Consider the following 14,681-nt stretch of genomic DNA (forward strand, 5'->3'; position numbering starts at 1 on the left):
ACTCGAGTCTGACTCGAGTCCAAGTCACATGACTCGAGTCCACACCTCTGATCTCTGGTAAGTGAAATCTCTTGCTCAGGCCACTAGAGGGAGCTCTATGGCGCCCCCTGAAGAGAGGTGACTTTAGTCCGACTCTTCCATGTTGGAAGAAGTGGGAGTAACGCACACTTTACCAAACAAAACACGCAAACCTGCCGAATATTACTGCCTGTGGGTTGTACCCTTTTATTATATTTCTGAGTGGACAAAGGTGCGGTGGCATTGTAAGAGTGTTCCAATTGTTTCAGCTGCCGCGCTGGGAGATGTAACTGGCGCCCTGTGGATCGTAAGCAACAACATCAAAACAACATAAAAAAGGTTAACGGATAACAGCATTTGTCCATTGCATTTTTTTCTTCCATGTTGGAAGAAGTGGGAGTAACGCACACTTTACCAAACAAAACACGCAAACCTGCCGAATATTACTGCCTGTGGGTTGTAGTGTTCCAATTGTTTCAGCTGCCGCGCTGGGAGATGTAACTGGCGCCCTGTGGATCGTAAGCCCAGTGTGCGAACTAATACAGCATGGCAGCATCTGTTATCTGCATACATCGTGGATTAAATCAACTTCCGTGAGTTCTTATCTGGGAATGTTTTCGGAAGGTCACTCTCTGCCAGCCCAGCCCTCGTAAACATTCTTAGCAGAAGCATCATCATCATCATCTTTGTTGCTTATTGCTGTGTGTCTCGGCTTGCTTCCATGTTCCATAGCACGATGATGACTCGTCGGTGGAGAACGCTTGCATTTGTTGAAGTTTCAATCACAGTGGTGCATTTAATCTATTTTTTTCCTTTGCTGGGTAACAGCAGACTACGTCATGCCACAACGACCACATCATGTACCCGTGCTGTTATCAGGTTTCCCCTGGTTAGCACTGCCAGCTCTGGCTCACATGGCCAGTCAATTTGTGTCTTGTTTGGGGCATAATCAGGTTAATTCAATATGGACAGCACTAGGGGTGATTCAGAAGGAGTGACCCTTAAAGAAAAGCTTCACTTTGTAGTTGGCTTGTGCCACATTGATCTCTTTAATGTCTAGCTTACTTTCTCATTTGAAGAAATGTCAGCCCGCATGAGGCTGATAAGAGAACACAGCCAATCCGCATCGAGTGTTATAATATTGTATGTTTTCTGTGATTTGGCGTGCGGTGATTGATATTGAGCAAGTTGCCGAAGAATGAGAGTGGTCACTTATCACGTGGAATTGTTTCAAGTTGCGCGCTCTTTCGGCGTTGAAAGCATTCTTCTTTTTTCTCTGCGTTTTAATTTTATTCCTCTAGTTGTATGAGGTCATGGGTCCAGTCAAAGTACGCGTGTTTTGGACACATCTGTGGGCTTAGCTGACCCAGCAGGCTCGCGCGTGTCAGGTTCATCGCTCGCGTGGGTGTGAAGTCAAACAAGGGGCCGAGTCTCTGGACATCGTTACTGCCAAATAACTAGTCCTCCAGGGAATAAAAAGAATATAGCCCTCCAGGGGTCAAGGGTGGGTGTGCTACCTCTGTAGTGGCGTGTAGCAGAAATTAAGATTTGCAAATAGGGATAGAACACAAAGGGGAGCCACTTTATTTGCCAGTGTGCATAAGCATTTGTAACCCCATCACTTGAAGACTTCATTATGCAAGTTGTGTTACCAATTTTCAAGGAATCTGGGGGACCACCACAAATGTAATTGCGGGTGTGTTCTCCCCTCTTTTTCTGCCAGGCCACACGCCCCAATAATCCTGCCTTTCCCACCCCACAGGGACAAACGACTCGGCCACTGTGGAACCCCCCCTCTAGTTTACTTCGTATAAAATGTAATGTCGAAAAGAAATACAATATATAACTTTCAGCTTAAGCAGTCTCCATATGGAGTAGTAAAAAAACCTGTACCGCAGAGTGTGCGTGGAACATCCAGCAATCGGTGCTCTTCATGTTTTTTGCACTGCTGAGCATGAACGAAAATGTTTACGAGCAACAAAACAATATCCATCAGCTAGCTTCGAAAAAAAGTCGGTCACACTGTAATGATGTTGAATAAATTTCAATCCCAGCAGTAGGGGACACTCTCTTTGCTCAATTACGAAAGGTCCCCAAATATTTAAACGCGGGTGCAGGCTGGTTATACGGTGTTTATAAATCTCATGCTGGTTGTTTAGCTGTAGGTGCATTTACATTAAAACCACATGTTCATTAGTCTAAGCACTATTGCCTTGCATCAGCTGCACTCCTGTACGTGTTTTATGGATGTCCCTTGCATTAACTGCAGTGGAAACGTAGGGATCGGGAGCCGGGTGCATTCATTTTAGCACGACACATAAACTTTTACTGCATCTGCACTGGTGAAGCATGTTCTGTGTTTTATAAGTATGATATCGGGCCAAGTTTTAAGACCTCACATCAATATTTTTACATTAATTAAAAATGCTACTTTTTTTTTTCTCATTCGAAATATAATGTTTGCCTGTTGATGTGTTCTGTAATAAAGTGCATTCAATTCATATCATGTCTATTTCCCAAAACGTCCATCCATATTCGCATTACTCTAATTTTTGAGGCATAATACATTGAGTGGGGCGCGGTAGTGTAGTGGTTAACACGCTGCGCTATGAACCCGGCCACCCGAGTTCTATTCCTGCTCACGGCCAACACCAGTGACGATTATTTGAACCGGTCCTGGGCCTACTCTAGGTCGACTCAGCCTCAAATGAGTACCTGGTGTGGTGTGTAAGCATCCTCACATGGGGAGACAAAGGCGGCCGGGCGTGGTTGCTGGCCACCCACCCCCTCGTGTACCGTTCCGGCCTTCATAGGTGCTCGCTAACAACACTTAGCCCAACAGTCTGTTAAGGCTATATGGGGATCTTGTCTTTGTACTCTGTGTGTAATTGTTTGATGGTTGTTTGACATACATAAAATTTAGTATAATTACAAAATTAACAATTTTAAAATAGTAAGTATATCCATAATAGAGTTTTTTTTGGGTTAGACCGCCACCACCCGACACAGCCAATTAGTAAGGTTTGTCACGTAAACAAAACATTTCAATTCGTTACTAGTTCAGCACACCGGTGTGTTGGAGAGTAAACCCAAAATATGAATAATTCGAGTGCGATGTTTCACCAGTAATTACAACTAGCATCGTCAGGTGACAGCCAGATTTGTGGCTGTCGCCTGATGATGACAAACCTTTCTAATTGGCTGTGTCGGGTGGTGGCAGGTTTAACGACACATTTATATTCATGTGATCTAACACAAAAACACTGTATCATGGATAATATAGGTCGCGAAAGCCTTCGTGTTAAATTGGTAAGTATATGTTTGGTAATTGATGGGGTCAGTTAAATGCGTCATGTGATTGAATATATGATCTATGATACAGCGTTGGCAGTGGTGCACAAGCACAAATGACAAACTCATTGCATTCGTCAATAACACTGACCTTCATGCTTACTTCGAAAAAGAATGTATTTGAAATACGTAACGAAGATATTTTTTACTACGGAAACTCAACACGTTCATCAATAACACTGCCCTAAAAGGAAAAAAAGCCACAATTGTATAAATGTGCTAAGGAGGGCCATTGTCTGAAACGTCGCCTCTTATAGGGTTACAGATTCAAGTGGAGTTGATGCACGTAAGAAGAATAAGGCTTTAGTTACGTAATTTATTCCAGTAAGGACGGTGACATTGTTTTTACTGTGTTTCGGTAAAAGGTAAGGAAAGCACATAATTTAAATGAATAATTGTTGAATGCATAGCAATTGTAATAACGTTCAAACATCATGAATTTTACCCATGGGCTTGAATCTGTGTTGGTCACGAAGCTGTGGCTCTCCAGCGCTGTGCTTGTTACTTACGTGTTCGTTTGTGTAAAGCCGTGCAGTGAACCAACATCTCACATTTCTTAAACAACATCAAAAAGGTTAACGGATAACAGCATTTGTCCATTGCATTTTTTTCAATGCATATTAACTACTGCAGTGGCAGCACCAAGGTAGAAGTGCTTGTTTTGCAGTTCCAGATGTAAGTAAGGATCGGGATGGCTAGCAGAGAGGGGTGTTTGGTGTTTTGAGAGTATTTATTCAGAGTGTATGGATGGATAAAAGGAGCAGAGGCATGCAGGACTTGATTGGTTGTTATTCTCAGCAAAGAAGCTGAAAGCTTAAAAGAAAACTTCATCAAACAGGCACCTCGTCATCATGGCCACACTTCAATAACCTCTTTAAAAAACAAACCCAAAACATTGTAAAGTGGGGAAAGACATTTTTTTTTTCTGAACACATTTAATTATTTACCTGAAAGATCGTTTAAAAACAATTCTGGATGCATATCCTTGACTCTGCTAACGACACACGTTATGGCTTTGCGATTGTACAAAGAACATTTCTCGCAGACTTCTAGCGTAAGTAGAGTAACGAGTAAAAATGTAAAGGCGCGGCCCTGCAATTTCCTGCTCACGCCACAACTGCCAGAAGGGGCGCCACCAAAGCAAATTCTCGAGGTTCTATCCTTCCACATTGACCATATGTCCTGCATTAGAAGAGGTGAGCGTACACTCACAATATGCCCCCACCAAATGCAGCCGACGATTCACTGTCGTGTACTCATTTATACTGCTGGGTGGACACGTGGTGGTGGTGGTGGTTGTGGGGGGGATTTGAGAAACTTATCCCAGTGTTTCGACCAGCGCTAACCGTTTCACCAAGGCCACACATACAGGGCCACACATACAGGGAGGTAGGATTGATATTGCCCATCTTAAGTCCAGCCATGCTTTATGTTTAATGGTCTTTTGGTGTCCCACATGCTGCAGACCCAGAGGCCACGTTGCATAAACACGACCGAGTCATGTAATAGACTGGCAAGTATGCAGAAGAGCAGCAGACCTCTTGGCTGCCAGTGGACGTCAAAGCAAAACCACAAGCAAGCAGTGTTAAGTTGCTATGCGCACATACTCCTAGACACGTACAGACATCCCTTCTGTCAATCCACATGCTGGTCAGTGTGAGTTGAAGGCAGGCAGCATAGAATATACAGTAAAGTAATCAATATTTCTGCATTTTCCGAAACTGCCCACCAGATAATAGCACCATGGCGATCACCCATCCAAGCACTGTCCAGACTCAGCTGTGCTTAGCTTCCGAGTTCTGACCCTGATAGTGTGCAGTCTGGGTGATTTGGTCATGCCCATGTAGGCGGCATTAATACAATCATACTGCATGCATTGATCTGAACTGATCTTGGAAGCTAAGCTTGGCCGAACCTGACTGTTGCTTGCATGAAGGAAACACCACCAGTGCATACCAGGTGCTGTAGTCGTATGGCTGCCTGGGCTGCGAGGTGCCGGGAGATGGTGGAATGGCGATGGGTGAGGTCCATGGAGATATTTGGTCGAGTGTGTCTCTGGATTGAGTCTCTCTGTCTGTGGATTTTATCTATTTGTGCAAAGCGCAAATGAGTGTTATCCCCTCACATATGTGGATTTTCTCGGGGTACTCTGGTTTCCCCCCCCCCCCATACACATACCCAACATTCATTAATGGAATTAGCAAAAATGTCCCAATTTCAGGACCTTCCTGAAAAGTTCTATTTTTAAGACTCGCTCAGGCTGCCCTGGGTAAATAATTGGAATTATAAAATTAGAGGATGCTGATTCGAGAATTCTCTTAGACAATGTTTGGGCAGCAAATTTCAGTATAAATAAGTTGTTTGATCTTTGAACTCTGCTTTGTGCCTTAACCCAACATGTGTGACTAACATCCCAATTTAAGTATTTTCCCCCCCACTTTTTTATTAGAACTCCATTCCAACTCTGATGATTGCTTTGGCATGAAAACAGTGTTGCCTATTTTATGTGGGGGCCTCAACCAACATTTTAAATGAAATTGCCATTGACACAAGAATATGCCAAAAATAGCAGCTTTTAGATGAATAGACGATGGTGTGGCTTGTGGAAGCCATGCTCTATACCTGGTGTTAAAGGCCAAGCCTCGATGACGCTTGGGGATCATTCATATTTTGGCAACGGTGCATAATTTAGTCAATTGTATTGTCCACTGGATTTTTATGGGAAATGTGTAAATGCTGTTCAACACTTGTTCCGTGTTCACGGTGAAATGTTTGTTTTGAACAGCACTTCTCTCGTGATCGGCTCGACTTGCAAACATCGTTCATTATGCTGCCTGTCAATCATGATTAGCAACGCTTCACTGTATGAGCAGTTGGGTGCCACCAAATATTGGTATGTTATGACGCAGATATCGATACATGTCATTTTAAAGACGTGTAATAACAATCATTTTACGCAGAAAACCTCACTCAGTCGCCAAACTCTTGTACAGTAGTGTCCGACATTGGGATGTTTGGTGAATACCATTAATAAGATTTGAGCATATGTATGGAGATTGGAATACCCACGGAAACCACGAATGCTCAATTTGAATTTATTCCACAATCCATTTTGTACTGACATTGTGGCGATCTCAGCCTGATTATTATAATACCTGGAAATCCCTGCTGCTCACCCATACAAGCACTAACCAGGCCAAGCCAAATTTGTTTTCGAGATCTAACAATATGAGGTGCATCCAGGATTATCTAGGAAGGTATGTGTTATCATTGTGCTATGATGTAATTAAAAATAAGGTAACTGACTGTAATACACAAACATATATGCAATAATTGACTTTTACCTTGCGTATGAATTTTATCAGGTGTTAACTATACAGCTAAATTGATACCACTTAGTTGTTCAATTGTACTGCAGAAAGAAAGGCAAAGTAAGTGCACAGGGAATCATAACAATGGAGCCCAAAGGTTTGGTCATTGTAAAAGTCCCCTTGCTTTTATCATAAATAAATAGAATTGCTTGTATTTACATTCAAAAAGAAGATTAGTTCGACAGTGATTTCCTAAAGGGGAAAGGACTTTCACTCGAATTACATGCAGTCACATTTTCCCATTTGTATAACTAGCTGAATACAGGAGTTTTACAGCCCTTTGTCAATCCACTGCTGTAAGCAGGCCTTGTCAAGCTGTGTCAGTCATAGGGGTTATTTAACCGTACATCACCACTCTGGTCAGTGACGTTTGACGAAGGGTCGCTATACAATGGCAGTATAATTCACCATTTGATGATGCCTATGCGGAGAAAATAGGAATTAAATTCGGGTCGCTAGGCTCGTGCCACAGTGGAAAAGCCACTGTGGCACCGCTCCACCCGAACCGCAGTAAACATCAAGTCTGAATTGAAGGTCCGAAGGCCATGAGCATTATCCAATGCCATCTGCAAATAGACACCAACCTACACGATGGCGAGGCAGCATGACCACTTCTTGCGGAGTCTCTTGGCACTGAGTAAGCCATGGCAGCGTAAAATTTTACCACTTTGGCTGCCTTGCACGTAGTGATGTGCATCCTGCGTACAAGGGAACAAGCCATTTTCAGTGGAAAAACATGTGACTTTCTAAACGTTTTGTTTAATTAAGATTACGATGACGATCACCATCATTGTCATCAGAATCTTTGCCTTTCTTCAGTACATCATGCACCTGTATTTTTGCTTGTTAATGAATGTTATTATGTGACAATGCGTATGTATTCGTGTGCCCAAGACAGCCTTAGGAATCATGAGAAAAACTCCTTTCTGTTTTGAGCACCGCTGGCACAGCGTGGTGCATGTGCATGAGACTGGCTTATTGGCAAGGAGCAAAAGAACACATTTTGGCAATACAACAAACTGGTCCTGCATTATGAAAATCAATGTTTGGCATAACCCATGTCTACAATCATGGCGTACTGCTTGGTTTCATTTGTGTGCAAAAATATGCTACCAGCCGAATGGTTATTTATGTCTAGCTTCGTAAAAAAAGGTGTTTTCTGTCAGCACAGTGGCTACATTTTTGGCTCGTGATATGAAAGTCTCCGTGCAGAAAATTTGTAAGGTGCTCAATTGGCAAAAACCACAAATTCATCACAACTGTCAACCACATGGGCATTATCTCCAGATGTGAATTTTGGCAGAGCATCAAGATTGAAGACACTGGCACAAAAGATTACTACCGACCGTCATGTGATTTAGCTGTCGGTAATATTATCTTTGAATGATCATTATTAATAACCCGTACACCCAAACAACATATATTCAAGAATCCACACAATTGGAGGGCCCACCCATGCAATCGCTATTGCTGATGTGACCCATTACAGCCCAGGTTTCCTCCCAATTGAATGACTTCAATCATTTTGCCTCCGGGTGTAATGATTCACACTGATGCCCCGATTGAGTTTATGCACTGTCTGAATTCATATCCACGATTCCATTGAAAGAATTTATATTTTTTCGTTTGTATAGTTTTCCGTCTCGTTTGTACATGTATTGTTTCACTCTATTTCAACACATCAGTCGCAGATAATGCGCGTGCAATTAAAAAAAAAGTCGATTCTTACACATGTGATCCGATGCATGTTTCGTGAGCCAAAGGAAATTATGCGAATCGATTAATTGATGCGTCATTACTTACCTAATGCTGGAGGATACCTAGCCACGCACACGAGGAAAATTGCAGGCCGATATTGATTACATATTGGGGAAAACAAAAGAAAACTTGCAAGAGTTTATTTAACACTGTCTTTTAAAACTGCTAATTCACGGACATAGTCGAGTCAGAGATGTTTACACTGATTATGTTGACGATCCTTTGACGATCCACTGCTGGATGAATGCCTTCCCATGCTGTGTCAATGGTGGGGGTTTATTGGCCAAACCTAACCGCGCTGGTCGTTGTAGGTTGGTGTAGGGATGCCCCAGGACTGGTTCAGATATCACTCGCCACTGATGATATCCATGGCGGCCAGAAGTCAAACTCACGTTTTCGGGGGTTCATAGAAACGTACACGAATAACTACGACACTGTTTCACTCTACGGTGATATTATTGCTTGCTTTATGACAATATACTTACTGTACTCTTTGGTTCTTTAGGGAAAAGTCACGTAGGTAGAAAAATAGCGTGACTTTACCAAAATAACTTTCGGTAAAGTCACGAAAGAACCAAAGAGTGTGGATTTTTGCAGTCACGAAAGCTTCAAATCAAGAATATACTTACTGAAGAAATTGTGCAACAGATGGTCGTAGAATACGCTTGGTTCATGGTTATGTTTGCATGTGAAACGTTCTCTTTAGCTCAGGTGTGTACAAATCTGCTCTAAATTACCAGCAACTTTTAACACGTGCATGGTGCTGTTTACTTTACCTACAATCGTATTACATTGGATGCCTGGTTAGTACTTGGATGGGCAACTACTTGGAAAATAGCTGGTGTTGTAGCCTCAAGGGATGGCAGGACAGTAGTTAAATATTGCATATATTAGTGCATAACTTTCAATGTTATCCCCTCATGTGTCACCAAACATCCCAATGCATGACCATCCTAAAAGTCAGTAATTCGACGGGGTGAGGCTTTCCTGGGTAAATATGGCATTATTTTTAGATTTATTTAGTTTGTGTTACTCTATTTTTGTTTCAGAAATATCGATTAGTTTGCTTCATCAGTTCACAAATAATTGATTAATGTTAATCGGTGTTTCAAGATGTTCACAAGCACAGGCAGAGGCAGGGCCAGGTTTACATTTGCTTAGCAATTGCAGAAGAGCTCGTTTTGTAAACCCAAAGTATAAAGTCGAAGCGACGTGAGGTCATTGTTTAAAGGATGCTGTGGAAAACCTTGATTATTTTGACACGAAGCAAAACAATGAAACTGCACTTCTTCACGTGTAAACTCCCTCACCATGACAATCGGGATTTACTTGTGGAGCAGTCTCTCCATATGACAACCAATGTTGACTTTCCACAACGTTCAAGTTAAATGGTCTAACTCAGGTGGAAGGTAGTCCGAGTTGGCATAAGTCTGCGATTCGAAAATATAAAGAACCAATTTGCATTCCCTTTATCGGAATCATTGCCCTGAAATGAAATATATGGGCATGAAAGCCACAATTTTTTAATCGATAAATTAATGTTGATCATGGCCATAGACGCTATCATGGCAGGTTTGTAAAGGTGGCTTGTGGATGCTGCGGAGCCAACTGCATTTATCGGAATTCAATGTTGTCAACTTTGCAATTTCATCACTAGATCTAATAGCTATTTGGGTTACATAGAGACACAAATGTAGTCAAAGTGAACAGTGACAATTGCAGATTCAGGAGCGTTTGCAGAAGTGTATTAAATATTCTGTTCATTGTGTGTAGCACTTGATCAATTGTCAAGTGACATTTTGACGACTTTAGAAGGACTATCTGGTGACATATACCGATAAACTTGTTTTGTGCCTGTCCGCTTTGAGGAGTTGGTAACACTGTTGCAGCTGAGCGAACTTGTTAAGCCGCACGTGGGTAGTTAGCGATTTACTAATGCAGCAGCTAAACTGTAGAAATCTGATCTTTGTATGCCGACGAAAAATCCTTTAATCTGAAGCGGTGCACCTCCTTTCATTAAGCACACTCGCAGGCCCAATGGCCCGTGTTTAGATTAAGGTTGTGTTGTGCAAGATGCACATGTGCAGAGTATAAAAGTTGAATTCCTGTTAGCTGATTGTGCATAAAAAAGGGTGTGGTTTCAGGGCCACTTCCACCAATGCATTGCTCACGAGACATGAGCGTGTCCTGTGGTCGGCTGTTAAACACGCAGAGAGCATGCATGGAAGCTTGCAATCTGACCTCTTGGCTATCATGTGACCTTGGGTCATGTGGACTATTCCCTTGTGGAGTCTTTCCGGATATTGGATTAATAATTAACTTTAGTAATTCCAAGTTCTGTGTGCATTGGTCATCATTTACAAGCATCAAACCTATAAAAATAACTAAGGTGAGATATAAGTAAAATAAAATTATCATGGCAAACAGAACTGTAGGGAAGATGAATGTTCGTAGGAAGATAGCATGTATCATTGTTTATTCAGGGATTAATGTAAAACAAATATATTGTATCAAAATCATGAGAGACCTCCTTTGCCAGTACCAAAATATAATAATAGGGGTTTTCCCCTTTTTTCTGGCGACAAAACTGAAACCTTTTGCAAGGTTTCAGTTTTACTATTATATGGTACAAACGTACTGTAAACAATTATTAACATATCTTAATAAAGTAAAAAACTATTTGAAATGGAAAAACAAATCATACTAACAAATAATTGGCGACATGCTGCTAAATTTACACGCCATGCGACATTTCTAGACAAATATATTGTGCTCTTCGTGTAAATAATGGATGAGAGAGTTAAGGAAACTGGTTTCAGAAATGTATACAGTTCTGTGCAAGCACGGAGTGGATCGATGTGATTCTAGCTCAGAATTATTTCAGCTTGTGTCGGTTGGTGAAAGCTCCTAATCTATTGTAACAAGGCATCAGCTGACGTATTAAAAATATCACAAGGTGATTGAGTGTGTGGATTGAAACCCCGAATTTATTTCCAACTACAATGCATAAAGTTCTTGAACAAAGAACTCTATTAATACTGATTTTAAAGAGGGAGATGTGACCAGGTGGTGAGCACAATGCACATTGAACTCGGCGACCAGAGTTCAATTCCTGGCGAGGGTAAATATTGGTGGAGAGCGATATCTGAACTGGTCCCATGGCCCTCTCCCATTCACATCCCCTCACTGATCAACATCGCGGAGGATGGCCAAACAGCCACGCGACGAGCACGGTGCGGGGAGTGGATTGACAAAGGGCTTTAAATTCGAGTAGTTTCAACATTCGTATGGATCCTCATTTGCCAGTAAAAATATGATAATTGGTTCTTTACCCTTATATCTGGCAACAAAACTGACACCTTTTTACAAGGAGTCATGTTTGCATAGACCGCAATACCTGCAGTCATAATACAAACAAAAGAACATAACTCTGATAATGTGCACTGTCCTTAAAGTTGATTGATCCACACCCGAGACAGCTTTCCTTAGAGCCTAGTCTCATATGGGTTGGACCAGATGACGCCAAAAGGCTCTAAGGAAAGCTGTCTCGGGTGTGGATCAATCAACTTTAAGGACAGTGCACATTATCAGAGTTATGTTCTTTTGTTTGCATTATGACTGCAGGTATTGCGGTCTATGCAAACATGACTCCTTGTAAAAAGGTGTCAGTTTTGTTGCCAGATATAAGGGTAAAGAACCAATTATCATTCGTATGGATATGAATAAAATGAGGGTTGTGGCATGCTACGTACCATATTTTAAAATCAAGTGGAATTGTTACATCGACGTGATCAGCCAATTAAATGCAGGATGAAGGCCCTCCTCAAGCTGCTACCACTAACCTCTCACGATTCTGCGATGTAATAATCCACCTAGCAGCTGCACGTGAGCCGATTTTATCACTCCATCTCCTCGGTGGACATCCTTGAGGATGACTTACTTTCCTCTTCGGCTGCCACTGTTATTATTCTTGACCATCAGCCATCGTCATTCATAGCGATGACATGTCATTGTTTATCAATTCAAAAAAACCCAAAATGACTTTTGAAATCACTGGCCACTGCACTCTGTGTTGAAGGCGTTGCTAACCTTGTGTAATGTGTATCTAGGATCAGTGCTGAGTGAAAGTTCGCTGGCAGTGGCAAGGGTGTAATTGTAAACACACGCAATTATGTGTGTGTGGAGGTGACTGGGTTGCTTGGGGGTGCGGGTGGTGGAGGGGAGTGGGAGGATAATGGCCATATTAGAGCACTGAGCCAGTACTACTGAGCATCCAGGGTCCCAACTCTGGGTGGTCACCTTATATGAAGTCGGGCCCTCATAAGTTGTGCAGCAGATTTGTCAGTGCAGTCATCGCACGATAAGGTTTTCACATTCAATGAATATTTTTTACGTGTAATTCAGGAAAGTTAAGCTCTGAGGTTCATCATCATCATCAGCCTTTGATCAATTCACTGCTGGATGAAGGCTTCCTCATGCTGTGTCGATTACGTATCTTCGTTTAATGACACTTTACTCTGCTGAGGAGAATCAAAACTGGCTTGGATGTCAATCGCCACTGATGTTGGACATGGCCGGGAAAAATAAACTCCGGTCGCCAGATTCAGAACGCAGTGCGTGGACCACTGTACTACCACCACCACCCTCCCAATCCTACATTACTACAGGTAAAACACATTACAAGGTGGCTTCAGATTACTGCGATCATTGCCTCGCGGATGATATGAAATACAGTCGAGGCTTACAGCTGGACCACACGTGGTATAATGACCCTGCCTCAGTGAATAGCTTGCATAACAGTTAAATCTTGCCTTAAAGCTTTTCGTGACTGCAGGGATTCATATTCTTTGGGTCTTTCGGTAAAGTCACGTAAAAGGTGACTATTTACGTGACTTTAGCGAAAGACTCAAAGATTATGCATAACAGTTGATATTCAAACAACTTCCTTGCTCGCGTTTAGCAGAACGCAGTACCAGATTAACGTCACGTGATTAGTACACCAAATAGGGTTCGGCAAAAGAGTTTGCTGAGAAATACGTGCTCGCGTATTTCTTGTCTTATTTAGTCATCAGAAACACAAACCAGTGTATGTTATTGTCATTGGATTCCCTGTTGCCACCCACCCCCCAAACTTTACCAACATGACTTAATTGCAATTGAACGTAGACGTATATTTCGTATGTAAAAAAAAACCCTTACATTTTATTGCCTACTAAAACTTGCTTGGCTTCTGGATATTTTTTTTTAACCACATTTACAATTTGACTTTTTAAGCTGAAAATTAAAGGGAAAAAATGAAAGCCGGGCATGAAGGTAAACAAAGTCACATCAAACTTGGTTCGAAGCCAGATTTTTCACATTTAAATGGTTTTAACAAGAGAAGGAGCTGCGTCTGGCTGCATTTATAGGTATGTTTTGTCAATATGTCTACAGTTAACGTGGAACATTGCAAAATCAAATGCACATTTTTTACTATGTAAATATAGCACGTGGTTAATTATGGTCAACTATGTATGTAATTGGACACAGACCCTGTGACATGTGACCCATAATATTTTCATTTGTGCAAACTCGTTGAATACATGACTTTTCCAAATACTTAACACCAATGGAAACAGCGTGCACAGTGCTCATCTTGTTTGTAATGGCCTGTCGATTAAATTAATCCTTTTCATATAAATTTTGTGTGGAAAAAAACACCGATGCTTTACACTAATCACCATTTTTGTCCCTTTAATTAAGTTAAGATGAAAATTGGGGTCTCAGTTGGGACCCGATGTCCCTCTTTAATATGTTTTACTTGCAGAATATTACAAATCTGCTTACGACCAAATCACATGGAATGGATCAAATGTTGGATACTAAGCAGGTATTTTGAGCCTGGGCATTGTGTGCAAGGGTGACTGCCTTGCATAAACAGTTGTTGTGAGAAACATTAATTGTTGGGCTTTACCAAGCTTCAATGTCTATGCTCTCCAATGTCACGAACCCACTCTGGCCAGCGTTGTAATAAAGTATGGTCGAATAACCTCCATGATCCACAGTGTGGAAGGCCCTGACGTGCAGCAGTGGATTGACAAAGACTGCATATTTACAGACTGTATAACAAATACAAAACGTAATAGAATGTCAAGATCTGTAAGTCTGATGTTGAAGTTTACTTCACTCTTTTTAGACTCGTAA

At 41.7% G+C, this 14,681-nt stretch overlaps 1 long non-coding RNA gene across 1 annotated transcript in view; it reads right to left on the bottom strand.

The window, feature by feature from the left end:
• Positions 1 to 508: 508 nt before the first annotated feature.
• Positions 509 to 14,681, bottom strand: part of LOC144932231 (uncharacterized) — a 40,018-nt gene continuing 25,845 nt past the window's right edge. Inside the window, exon 6 of the long non-coding RNA XR_013636869.1 lies at positions 509 to 527. This is a non-coding gene — a long non-coding RNA (uncharacterized LOC144932231). The remainder of the gene's footprint in view (positions 528 to 14,681) is intronic.

This window comes from Lampetra fluviatilis, chromosome 5 (genome assembly GCF_964198595.1).
Source record: "Lampetra fluviatilis chromosome 5, kcLamFluv1.1, whole genome shotgun sequence".
Classification (NCBI taxonomy): Eukaryota; Metazoa; Chordata; class Hyperoartia; order Petromyzontiformes; family Petromyzontidae; genus Lampetra; species Lampetra fluviatilis.